The following is a 13288-nucleotide window of genomic DNA, read 5'->3' as shown; positions in this document are numbered from 1 at the left end:
AATAAAATAGATCAACCAGAATAAACATACTGGTTATGTGACTGGTGCAATAGGAGAGAGGTTAACTTACTGCTTACTGAAGGTTTTTTTTGTTTGTTTGTTTTTTTTTCTAGGCCAGTCTCAGAAGAAGTAGCTGAAAAACAGCTTAATAGAAGCTCACAAAGAAAACTGCATCTTTACTGCCTGTAGTCCATCCATGAGCCATGTGTTTTTATAATTTACAACACATTTGTTTCCTTTGCTTCTCATTCTACTGTGCTTATATTTATATATAAAAAAAATATGCAAGGCTCAGCTCTATAGATCCAAGGCAGGTTCATTACAATGCAACTCATAGGACCACCAGCACAAATATGAAGTGTCCTCAGTGTGTCTTGAATGTGTTTACAATGCACGTTATGTACATGGTAAATGGACCTTGTACTTGTATAGCGTTTTCCTAGTCATGCTGACCACTCTAAGCGCTTGTCTGGTGGATGAAAAAATCCTCCAGCCAAACATTTTTTTTACTGGCCAAATTATTAAATTATTTTACACACACATATCTCTACGCACATGTTATTTTCTATAATACTATTTTGTGTTGTATCCAAACTGAAAGTGGAAGTCACAGCAACATTAAACAAAGGCAACAAGAAAAATGGTTTTATTTGATTAAGTGTTAATGTCTGAATTCATTAACTAAAACCTAATCAGACTCCTCCCTCTCTCTTTGTTCATTTACACAGTATGTGAAGTCTGGCCTCCTGCTTCTAACAGTCCTTGTGCCACAGCATTACAGCCTTGGTGTGATCATACTCCCTGATATTTGCTTTTTATTTTATTGTTTAAAAAATAAACTTAACAAAAATTTATAATAAATAAATTTAAAGCTTATTGATCTGATTCATGACAAATCAGTAATATTGAGTATAAATAGCTTACCAGTAATTATAAAAGCTGATTTATAATAATAATGAACTAAATAACTGATCAATACAATAATAATAAGTATCATTATTATTATTATATTGATAATTTACCTGGTTGACAGCTGTTCGTAGTCTCGCCGAGTCATGTCATACCTGTTATGCAGCTGTCGTCACCCTTCGGGTTGAAAACAGCTAAGGTAAGCTAACAGGCTAACATCACGTCCAACAGAGTGCTGCTGTGCTGACAGCACAGCTCGTGCAGGTGTGTTACCGCCTACAATCGGCGCGTGAGAAGTGAGTGGAACCGGGCCGTGAAGCAGACAGATGGCGCTGCTATATCCAAACCATCACTTTTCACTGAACTTTCTGGTTGGGTCTGGAAGCCCAGCTGATTCATCCTCCAGTTCACCGTGCTTTCTTTTGGAAAGCGCGTTCGCTCCTGTTAAAAATCTCCACATATTTATCCAACTTAATTAGCCTGAGCTAAATGGTAAACAGAACTGAAACAGTGCAGCGCATTCTCGTGTCACGTGCGAGTGTTTGTGTGTGTTTGTGTACATGAGCGTTGTTCATACATGCAGACAGCAGAGGAACATAAAGAAGAAATCCACCAAAAGGAAGACTGAAAAACATGACTAATTTGATACAAACATTTACTCGCCATTTGGCGGATAGCCCTCTGAGATTTACTCGCCAAACAAAAAATTTACTCGCATTTGGCACCTGGCGAGTGTTAATTTCGGACCCTGTTTACACTGCATGCCACGTTCAACCATTCATGCACACACTCACACAGCACTTCTATTGTTACATACTACAGGTGCTCATCATAAAATTAAAATATAAAAAAAGTTGATTTATTTCACTAATTCCATTCAAAAAGTAAAACTTGTATAATGTAGACATTCATTCCTCACAGATTTACATGTTTATTTCTTTTCATTTTGATGATTTTAACTGACAACTAATTAAAAAACCCCTAATTGATTATCTCATAAAATTTGAACGTTGTGGAAAGGTTCAATATTGAAGATACCTGGTGCCACACTCTAATCAGGTAAATAACTCAAAACACCTGCAAAGGCCTTTTTAAATGGTCTCTCAGTTTCTGTTGGCTATACAATCACGGGGAAGACTGCTGACCTGACAGTTGTCCAAAAGCCAACCATTGACACCTTGCACAAGGAGGGCAAGACACAAAAGGTCATTGCTAAAGAGGCTGGCTGTTCACAGAGCTCTGTGTCCAAGCACATTAATAGAGAGGCGAAGGGAAGGAGAAGTGTACAAGCAGTAGGGATAACCGCACCCTGGAGAGGATTGTGAAACGAAAGCCATTTAAAAATGTGGGGGAGATTCACAAAGAGTGGACTGCAGCTGGAGTCAGTGCTTCAGGAACCACCACGGACAGACGTATGCAAGACATGGGTTTCAGCTGTCACATTCCTTGTGTCAAGCCACTCTGGAACAAGAGACAGCATCAGGAGCGTCTCGTCTGGGCTAAAGACAAAAAGGACTGGACTTCTGCTGAGTGGTCCAAAGTTATGTTCTCTGATGAAAATAAATTTTGCATGTCCTTTGGAAATCAAGGTCCCAGAGTCTGGAGAAAGAGAGGAGAGGAACAGAATCCACATTGCTTGAGGTTGAGTGTAAAGTTTCCAGTCAGTGATGGTTTGGGGTACCATGTTATGTGCTGATGCTGGTCCACTGTGTTTTTTTGGCTCCACGGTCAACGCAGCCATCTACCAGGAAGTTTTAGAGCACTTCATGCTTCCTGCCGCTGACCAACTTTATGGAGATGCAGATTTAATTTTCCAGCAGGACTTGGTCTGCACACAGTGCCAAAGCTACCAGTACCTGGTTTAAGAACCATGGTATTCCTGTTCTTAATTGGCAAGCAAACTGGCCTGACCTTAACCCCATAGAAAATCTATGGGGTATCGTGAAGAGGAAGATGCGATACGCCAGACCCAACAATGCAGAAAAGCCGATGGTCACTTTCAGAGCAACCTGGACTCTCATAACACCTGAGCAGTGCCACAGACTGCTGGACTCCATGCCACGCCCCAATGCTGCAGTAATTCAGGCAAAAGGAGCCCCAACTAAGTATGAGTGATGTACATTCTCTTTTTATGTTTGTACTTTAAAGCTGGCCAACATTTCTAGAAATCCTTTTTTTGATCGGTCTTAAGTAATATTCTAATTTTCTGGGGTATTGAATTTGGGGTTTTCATTAGTTGTCGGTTATAATCAATATTAAAAGAAATAAACATTTGAAATATGTCAGTCTGTGAGGAATGAATGTCTACATTATACAAGTTTCACTTTTTGAACAGAATTACTGAAATAAACTTTTTCGTGATATTCTAATTTTATGAGTAGCACCTGTAAGTGCTTCTTTTGCTCTAACACACACATTCATTCCCCGATAGACATGTTGGGAGGCAACATGGGGTTTGGTGTCTTGCCCAAGGACACTTCGACATGGGGTCAGGAGAAGCCTGGAATTGAACCACAGACTGGCAGATGACTGCTCTTCCTCCTGAGCAACAGGTGCCGCAAGATGTACAAGATCTGAACAAGGTCTTGCCGTCTAATGTGACATTGGCAACGTTTACACGAGTTTGAATTCCCTTTTAAACAAGAATAAAAATGAGATCCGCTGTTACAACCCGGCTCGACAAGGGAAGGAGGAAGTAACATAAAAGAATGATGTCCAGATGTAAAGTGGAGTAATTGTGAATTTATTGTCCCATGTGGCAGATGGCTACAAAGAAATAAATACACAGGAGGGATTGGCGGATAGTGCTGCTCAAATTAAAGAACCAAATAAAAACACAATAGGCTAAATAAATGGAAAGTAGCCAGTCTAACTAATTAACATTCAAACCAACCAACACAAAAAAAACCCTAACTGCACTGACTCCCAAACAAAAACCCAACCAGAAGCAGCAACGCTAAGAATATAACAAACAAAAACTGCTGTGAAATGATGCCCAAATCTAACTAGCCCAGTCTCCAACAATTAGCAATTACAAGGAGCATACAACCCCCCCAAAAAAAAGCAAATAGCCTTAAAGGCTTTTCAGCTGCTTTAGCGAATTTCTGTTATTTTAGACTTGTTGTTTTAGTCCTTAGTTTTTGAACATTAGTGGTTATTTTTTTCTTAGAAATTCTTAATCAAACATTGTCAGTTCATTTTACATTAATTTATATCCGTGTTCTGATTTGCATTTTTGGAAATGGACTGTGAACTCAGTTTTTTTCATATTACAAAAATGACAATACCTTGGGGACTTCTTCCATGTATACACAGTGTGAAGGACATTGGAGATGTCCCAACAAGATAAAGGAAAACTCAAGTTTGTTTTTGTCAGTGATCAGCAAATGATCTGTGTGTCCTTGCAGGCCTACATGTTAAATAATTTATAGAAGCCCGAATTGCTTCTCCTCAAGCAGTGTGTAGTTGCAGAACTAGACTTGTATCCAGAAAGTCTTAAGTGTTGCATAAAATTTTCCCCTTATTTGGCATGCTTGTGGCATCCTGGCATACATATTCACTTGAATTAGAGCCTAACCTTAAAGACCTTGACCCATAAGAAAAACTGTCAGGTGATCAACATCACTTAGTTCATAGCTTGTAAACTACAGTCATTTGGCAGCTAGCCATATGAGTACTTGGAGCAGCACCAAGATATCAAAGCAATATATTTAATACAGATTAATTTTATTGCAGTGTTTATGGTCTTAGGGGCCCATAAACACCAAGTCAACATTCAGCTGTCTTTCACACATGGAAGATCTGTGAATCCTGGTTTTAGTGTGTCTCCCATCTGCTAAACTCCGTCTGTGTCTTTTTATCAGTTGATTCAACTACTGAAACTACTGACACAGTTTCTGATCATTGGCCATCTTGATTTCTTCAAATTTTTCATATCAGTGTGGCCATGTCAACAAATTAAAGACCGTCACAGAAAACATGCCGTTGTGTTAATGAATTTTTATCTGTGTGGTATTTTGGCATAAAATTGCCCTTTTGTATCTGCTATGCCTTTGGCTTCTTACACAGGTGTTGTATGTCCTTTCCAGCAGCTGGAAGTTGACATTGCAGATAACTTTATTTAATCTTATTTTTATTTATCTATATCACAACAGAAGTAGTTAAGGTCCCCTTCCCTCTAGAACTTGTTTATACTTTGCCCTCTCATTGAAAACTCAATCTGATGTTATTAGATTTACAGACAACATGTTGAAGCTGCTCTCTGGGTTGTGCACAGTGTCGTTTTGCTTGATGTGCACACACAGGTGAACATACTGCCACCAGTGGGCAGAGGCCACGTAATGTAAAACATGTCAAAATGTCCAAAATATTTGTGTTTTGTTTTTTTTTTTTTTGTTTTTTTTAAACTCCAAAAAGACATTAGTTCTTCATTGCAGGAATGCACACAGCTAAACAAGCTGATCTACTCGTCATTATGGTCATTTCTGAGGTGTATGATGTATAAAAATAATCAGACTTCTAATTGGGTTTTTATTATTGTCAAAATGTTATGCGATTTGAACTTGAAGAATATTTAGATCAACTCTACTGAGTAAAACTGTCCTTATTTACTTCATCAGGACATTTCAGAAGTTAAACCTTTTCATGTTTTTTTTTTTTTTAGTGTAAAATTATTCTGTGATGAAGTTTGAAAATGTGATGTGACTTCATAGCTGAGAGTAGCTCTTAAATGATCAATTTATTTTGTGATTATCATGTTTCATATTCACACTGGAGCGATGTCACACATGTTACAACTACAGTGTTCACGAATACATGATTCAGCGGAGCAGATAAGAGAGAAGATAGTACTTTATTTACTGGGAAATTCAGGTATTACAGCAGCAAGTAACAGTCAAAAGATGTTCTAGAAAAAAATGGAAATATTAAAAAAAAAAAAAAAAAAATTTTACACCATAACATTTACAATACAGAATTGACAGCAAAACATACGTCATAAAAACATCCCGTTTGGAATATTACACAGTAATAGACTAATTTAGTCAAAGGTTTTAGATTTCCTGTTTATAAAGTGTTGTGTAACAGAGGCCTAAACAGACCAGTTAGGAGATTCTTACTATATTATTGCCTAGATACTATCTTTAAGTGTTTGCATCTGTGTCCATCAACTGGTATTAAACATTAAAGCAAGACTTCATAGAGTGAGACACATTTCCTTTTTCTCACGAGAAATCCATAAAATAAAGTGTTAAACTGTGGCGAATTTATTAAAAAGAGTTAATTAAATCATGCAAATTAATTTACCTGAAGTGTCCATGAAGACATCAAATCTCAGGCATTTAGGTTAAATCCAGCATTACTGATGTAATTTCATGTGTAATTTTCTTTATCAGTGGACAAACAAAAAAAAAAAAAAATCCCCTCCCTGATGGCTTTTTTTCGGCAGAGGGATGAAAATTCCTCATTAAAGCATGACCGCTGTGGATTATTTGAAACAGCATTAAGACCAGAGGAGAAAAAAACACACAAAATCATTGTTTTAGTCTAGCTTGTCTACACAGCGCCTCCTGCTCGTGCTTCCACTGATTTCTATCTGCTTTGTGTCAACATCTAGTATAATTGGTATTAACAGGTTGTGTGAATTTGAATATTTTTACGTGCCTTTGTGTTGATAGGAAAAATAGGCACTGACAGTGTGGTATAAATAGGCATTTAGCTTGTTTCAGATCCAGTTACTGACCTTCTCTTTAGTCTGGATGATCTGATACTCTCCACATTGATCAAACTGCATGTTTTATGTAGAAAACACAATCCTAGGCTTCTTTTTGAAAGATGGTGGCAGAGTAATAAAGAGCTGACCAGCTTCCAGGCTTAGATGGTAGTTCACCCAGTTTAATGTAAATAGGAAGGTGATGCACATTAAATGCACGGATGCTGAAAGCTGCGATTGAGGATGTTTAGCTGCTAGTAACCGATTTTTTTTCTAAATTTGTGAAAACCTGCTTGTATTATTTTTACACGTGAAACTGTATAGGTATTGATCAGTAGTATTACTAGGGCTGGGCTTCTTCACTGGTCTGGATCCTGAGCAGATAAGTGTTAAAGAAGAAGTAGAGAACGCAAATAATCGCCTGCAAGTCAGAATATATATGTGGAAAAAAGATCTTTCCTTACCACGGCTTTGCTGTTTTCGTGTTCAGACTTCTGAAGAATGGCAATATAACAGGTCAGGTTTAATTTGGTGGTTTGTCAGGCATCTGATAAGATGTGGTCATTGGAGGTCTGTAACGACGACGAATGAGTGATGCCACTGCTAAGCATCTCTGTCAGTTTGATGATCTCGGAAAGCCTTTGTAAATGAGTGTCGGTGGGCCAAACGAGGAACTAATTACTTGCTTGCCTTGCACTTTGGCTCAGGATGTACAATAAATGGGTAATAACTGTCATCCCAGGCCCGTGTGACCTACCCTGTTTATGCTGGCGGCCTGTCGCCCCACAGTCTGTGGTTAAACTGCACAGCTGCGAGCCTGTTGAACACTCCCCTTGTAATGGTTCATTGCATCTTCCTAGAAGCAACAAGCATCTCCATCACTACAAGTATTTAAATATTTTACTTTCAGTCTAATCTGGGAAATGGAAACAGGAACTTCACTTTTCGGGCCTGAAAATGACCAGTTGGGTGCTGTGATTCTCACTGTTGTGAGAATTGAAATTTACTTGCCAAAAATATAACCTTTTAAAAAAACAGAACAAAAAATGGTCTTACATCAGAGGAGTTTTGTATAGAAGCTATACTTTGGTTAATAGATTAAAAATCAATCCAAGTTTGGACAACAAGCTGCTGTTGGGTGAACAAAAAGATTTATTTAGCACATGTCTGCCTTAATCTGTCTAGAATTTGGACTTTTTTACTCCTCTGAAAGTATTTTAATTACCATCCTGTTCGCTTCCCCATCCCTTAGTTAGACGCAATGTCTCAGAGGTTGATTGTGTCCATTCCCCTGATGCCAGGGTCTCTGGTCCATTTATCACTGATGCCATTAGGTCGAGACCTTAGAAGAGGTTTTCCTGTGACCTGTAGAGGTTTTAATCAAGTAACTGCTGTAAGATAGAAGCAAGAAAATTTAAGATCTTAAAAATAACAGAGCCATTAAATACAAGTTTATTCTTCTCCAAGGTTCTTTTTTGCTGTCGGTGATGACACATTAAATCAAACTTTAAATAGATCTGTAGACTGTATCACGTGACTTTAATGCTTACCCTTGCCAGAAATAATGAAGTACATTTATACGCTGTAAGAAAACGATGATTATGTTGGAGCCATGTATTGCTTAGAGGTCAGTTGTAACTTGTGGGATTTATTTTGTCTTCTCCACATGCAGTGGTGTGGTGAGGCATGTCATCTGTGATTATAGAGGCAGCCACAGGTGATGCAGGGTGATCGCACAGTTTTCCACCCATGCTGCATGCTTGCTTTAGACTTAGTGGCACATTGCATGAATCTGTGAAATCACATATTGGATTGGATATTGGATCCTCACCCATTTGAGTCACTACAGATTTGAAATGATGGCATTTTGTTGAATCTTTGTCACCTCCTCTCTCCTGTTGTTTGTTCCAAACTCCTCAGCTCACATTCACAGCAGGAGAGACTTGGAAGTGAGAATTTGAGAAATGAGCTGAGGAGTTTGTGTTTTTCTTCATGAATTGGATAAAAAAAATAATAATAAAACACAGGAAGGAAGGTGTGCTTTCCAATTTTTATTTGTTTTTTGTTTGTACCAGTTTGTTTTGGTTAATTAAAGATCAATTTTAGCAAGAAAACAGAAAATGTCCATGGCTTATTGGACTACAATGAAAATGTTGCCGGCATATTAAGAACCAGTTCAGTGTAGGGGGATGGGTCAGTTGAGGGTGGGGACATTGTGGTCTCTGGGGTGCTTGGACAATGTCTGCTGCCAAGAAACAGATAAGGTAATGATGCTATGTGCTAACACTTTCATGCATTGTTATATTATAGTTAGCTGTATTTCTAGCCACTGGGTATCGTCCCTAATTTCCTGAATCGATTCGATTAGATTAACAACAGCTTATTTTTTATTATTAGATTAAATCAGATTCTATATCAATTAATTTAAAGCTAATTATGTAACACCACCTATTTGTCTTGAATATGTAACGCTATAGGTGGGCTAAGGACCTGACTGCTACTGCTAGTGTGAGATGTTAGTTCACAGCAATCTGAATTAAATTCAGCTACGGAGCCACGGTGTGTGAATAACCCAGGAGACAAAGTAAATCCCAAAACCGTGTATTTCAAAGTGCAATGTACAGCAAAAATAAGGCAGTATCCCTATATATAGACACAGAAAGTGTTATACAAAATATATTGTTATATGAAAAAAAATAAAATAAAATAAATATATTACTTTTGCATGTGCAAATACTTGCTATAAATAAGCAGGTATACTTTTAGTACAAAAAAAACAAAACAACACGAAATAGAGACTCAGTCCAAAAGTTCTGATTCCTCAAGATATTGCAATCTTGAGGGACTTGGTTTTTTTCCACAGTCAGTTTGAGGAAAGCAACAATTCCAGAGTTCCAATCAACAAAAACAACAACAAAAAAAAAATATAGATTTGTTAGTATCACGAACCAGATGCATAACATACAGTCAGTTTGACTCACTGAGGAGTTGCGGAGTATGGCAGACCATAATCCAAATATCAGCCACGCTTTTCTCAATATGAGATTGTTGTGAGATTGTTGTCTTGTAGGTTTCGCACCACAGCTAGAGCAGCAATCAGGCAGCAGCTAGCTTTAGAGCAGGAATTAGGAAGTGACGCAGAGTCGCTCGGCCGCTCTTTAATAAACTCGACCCGCTGGAAACTGAGTGCTGCCGGAACTGAACTCAGCCGGAAACTGACCATTACTTCACATGGGTTACAAATATTAAAGACATTCTCAAATAACTTTAAAAAAAAAAAAAAAAAAAAAAATTATAGCACTGAGTACATTTACTTGACAATCAAAATCGGTTATCGGGGAGTAATCAGATTACTGTAATAATCTGATCCGACACATCTACATGCATTTTTGAAATGCCAGAACAATACAGTGTTTCCCCAGATTCACAGCTAGAAATGCTTTAAAGAAAAAACAAAATAAAACAAAACAAAACAAAAAAACAAACAAACAAAAAAAAAACAAAAGCAAAAACAAACAAAACCCCTCAGGAGAGAAAAAAGTTCAACTTTTGATGGTCCAGATGAAACGTTTTCATTCAGTAGAGTCACTCTAGATATTATTAATGTTCAGATCCATTTAAACCCGTAAAACGGCTCAAAACTTCCTCCAGTGACGGTAGATTCAGCTTGCTCAGCTGTGCGCATTGCCATGACGACTATAACGCTATCGGCGAAACACCGGAGCAGGAGAAATACTCTGTCTGCTCATTACTGGAGCAAGATGCTTCCATCTTCACCTGCCTGAGAGAATTTAGAAAACTCATATTTTTGTCTGATTTTCAGTTGGTTGACGTGTTTTCCGACACATGTAATTTGACAGAAACCTGTGTGCGCGCACAAGTGTCTGTGTGTGTTTGTGTTCTCACTGACGTAGACTGAAAGATCAGGTGTAGCAATGACATGCTATCATGTAAATCAGATAAATAGCATCAGACTGATGGTGGCGACACCCGTTAGCATTAGCTGCTAATTTAAGTGTCCGCGATCTTAGTGTTAGCTGCTAAAGGGAGCGGTAATACGCTGCAAAGGATTTTATAGATTAATGTAATCTACACTGGTGAATGAAAACATCTGAATTTGATATATTCTTAGCAAGAGAAGCTGATTTTGGGTGAGGCAACACGTGAAACCAGTTGTGTGTATATATGCTAAGAGCTTGCAGAGCTTTGTTAAGTCACGCAAGACTAGGGTCATGTTACCGGAAATGACAAAAAAATATCAATCTCTAAGTTCTGTGAATGAATATTGTATTTTTTTTCCTTTGAATCATTTAAAATCGATATATATATATTTTTTTTAAACCCAGCCCTAGTAGCTTTCACTCTCAGCTGAAGAAACATTTCTTGTGTGACATGTTGACACTGAAAACATCATGGTGTCTTCTGCCTTACACTGAACAGTGAAGGTGGGTCTGCCTTTCTTCTCGTGAGTGTGCACAATCTGGAGAATATGACCAATAACTGAGGATGTAGACCACATATGTCAAACTGGTCCAGCAAAGGGCCGTGTGGCTGCAGGTTTTTGTTCCAACCAAGCAGCAGCACACCAGATTTGACTGATTCAATCAACTGATCTCAGTCTTCAGACAGCTGATTGGTCAAACTGTGTGCTCTTGGCTGGCTGGAACAAAAACCTGCAGCCACACGGCCCTTTGCTGGACCAGTTTGACATGCCTGATGTAGACAAACACTGGAAATCTTAAACACGCGTTTATGTGATACATACCCACCTGTCTAATGAGTATTCGACACTATAACACTGTAGAAAGTTCAGAAACGTAAAAATAGCAAAAATAGGCCCCTTTAAGTTTGCTGCTCAGGTTCTTGATCTCTTCCTCATACCGTCCTCCTCCTGGGAGAACTTGTCACCCTGGGCCTCCAGGGACTTTGCTCTTGTGAAGACAGTTTTCAGCTCCTCCTCCATCACTCGAATCTTACCTTCAGCCAGCTCCGCCCGGTCTTCGGCTCGTTCCAGTTTTCCTTCCACCATCACCAGTTTACGAGCTGGACCTCCAGCAGCTCCATCTTCTAATTGTCTTTCAGAGCCCTGTTCTCTATCACATTCATCCTTCTCCCACTCTTGTCTTCACCTCGTCCAGCTTGTGTAGGGTGGTGCTGAGTCTCTCCTGAACTCGGTCCACATTCTCCTCACTGAGCTGCAGACGGTGGCCCAGAGACATCCCCTTCCCCTCCACCTCCTCTCTGCTTCTCTTCTACTTCTCCACCTCCATCTGCAACCTCTCAGCGCTCCTCCACCTTGTTTCATCAGCACCTTGATCATCTTCTTCATGTGCAAGTATGTGTGTAAGTACTCTGGTGTCCGTGTCACGATGTTCTGGTTCCGATCCTACAGTGGTGCCTCTCGGTTCTGGGTTCAGGTTCTGCTCTCCGCCGCTTCCTCATGCAGCCAACTCACCATAAACAGATTTATTAAACTTCATCTCATCAAGGCCAGTAGTTCACTAGCTTATTGCATATAATTAGGATCCAATGAGCCTCTGAAGTAAGTTTAGGTTGAAATCAAGTAAAACAGTTTATGTTTAAGTGAATTTATTTTTATGAACAATTGTCTGAGTCTAAAGTCATATTTACATCTTATGTGATTGCTGCTTTTCATGCTTTTCTTTGATGATGATTAATTAGATTAACTTGGTTTATGACTAAAGGGCCGTTACCCGCAACATGAGCAAAACTATGAAAAATAGTTAAATTGTTGAAAAGAAGTTATAATTTTAGTTTTAGTTTTTTTTCTGTTTTTAAATAGGAAATAATTCGTAAGTCAAACAGAACTTAGTCTTATTACTTGTAGTGAACTCGTGCAGTTTTTCATGGCCTGCCAATACATGCTGCTGTAAAACGTCTGCTTTACGATCAGATGTAAAGATTTTAAAGGAAATCTTAATTTAAAGGGACATAAAACTGGGTTAGGATAGAAATTAAAGCTTCCAAGGTCAGATTTATTAATTCCTGCACCACGGATGGAAACTAGTCAGGCACTGACGGTCTAAAAAAGGCTGCTCCTTTACATGTGGATGTAATTGAACTGCGCAGCTCCAGCTGCTAAGATGCAAATTGCAGGCGATTGTGGGTGTATCTAAGAATATAGAGCAGAGCAATGGTGGCTGAAAGGACAGACTCAGCACACCCCTCAAGCAAATAAAGCCTGCAATGCTGAAGCTATTTTCTTGGGGAAAATATTTACAATAAAATCACAGCCTGAGATATAGAAATAAACTGTTATGAAGCATAGCTTTTACATGTTGAATTAATAGATCAGCTAATAACTGTTGCTGGAAAAAAAATACCTTGTCTAGTTTCTGCAAAATTTTAAGAGTACACTGCTCCTCATGCTGAGATATGCCAAGTTTTCAAATAGCTCCCTGGAATCACCTTGTTGCTGCAAAAATTCAATGATTTCTTAGTTATTATCATGCATGCAACTAAATGAAAATGGCAAGGACAGGCTGCTACTAACAAAGTGGCTTAAAAGTCAATTTAAAATCTGTTCATTGCTAAGTTGTCTAATTGGCAGACAAAACACTAGTTCAATGCTTGAGTTAAAAGCCTTTTTTTTATCCTTGAATGATTTAAATGTCAGTGTTAACTGTCAAATCAAAAATCACATTAATG

General features: G+C 38.4%; 1 protein-coding gene and 1 pseudogene across 1 annotated transcript in view; one reads left to right on the top strand and one right to left on the bottom strand.

Moving 5' to 3' along the window:
• Positions 1-13288, top strand: part of LOC121642711 (polycomb group RING finger protein 3) — an 86201-nt gene that overhangs the window by 6687 nt on the left and 66226 nt on the right. The window lies entirely within an intron of this gene.
• On the bottom strand, positions 11410-11929 carry LOC121643533 (annotated as a pseudogene).

Source organism: Melanotaenia boesemani, chromosome 7, assembly GCF_017639745.1.
Source record: "Melanotaenia boesemani isolate fMelBoe1 chromosome 7, fMelBoe1.pri, whole genome shotgun sequence".
Classification (NCBI taxonomy): domain Eukaryota; kingdom Metazoa; phylum Chordata; class Actinopteri; order Atheriniformes; family Melanotaeniidae; genus Melanotaenia; species Melanotaenia boesemani.
Note: the sequence above shows the minus strand (reverse complement) of the source record. Positions and strands in the feature narration are given on the sequence as shown.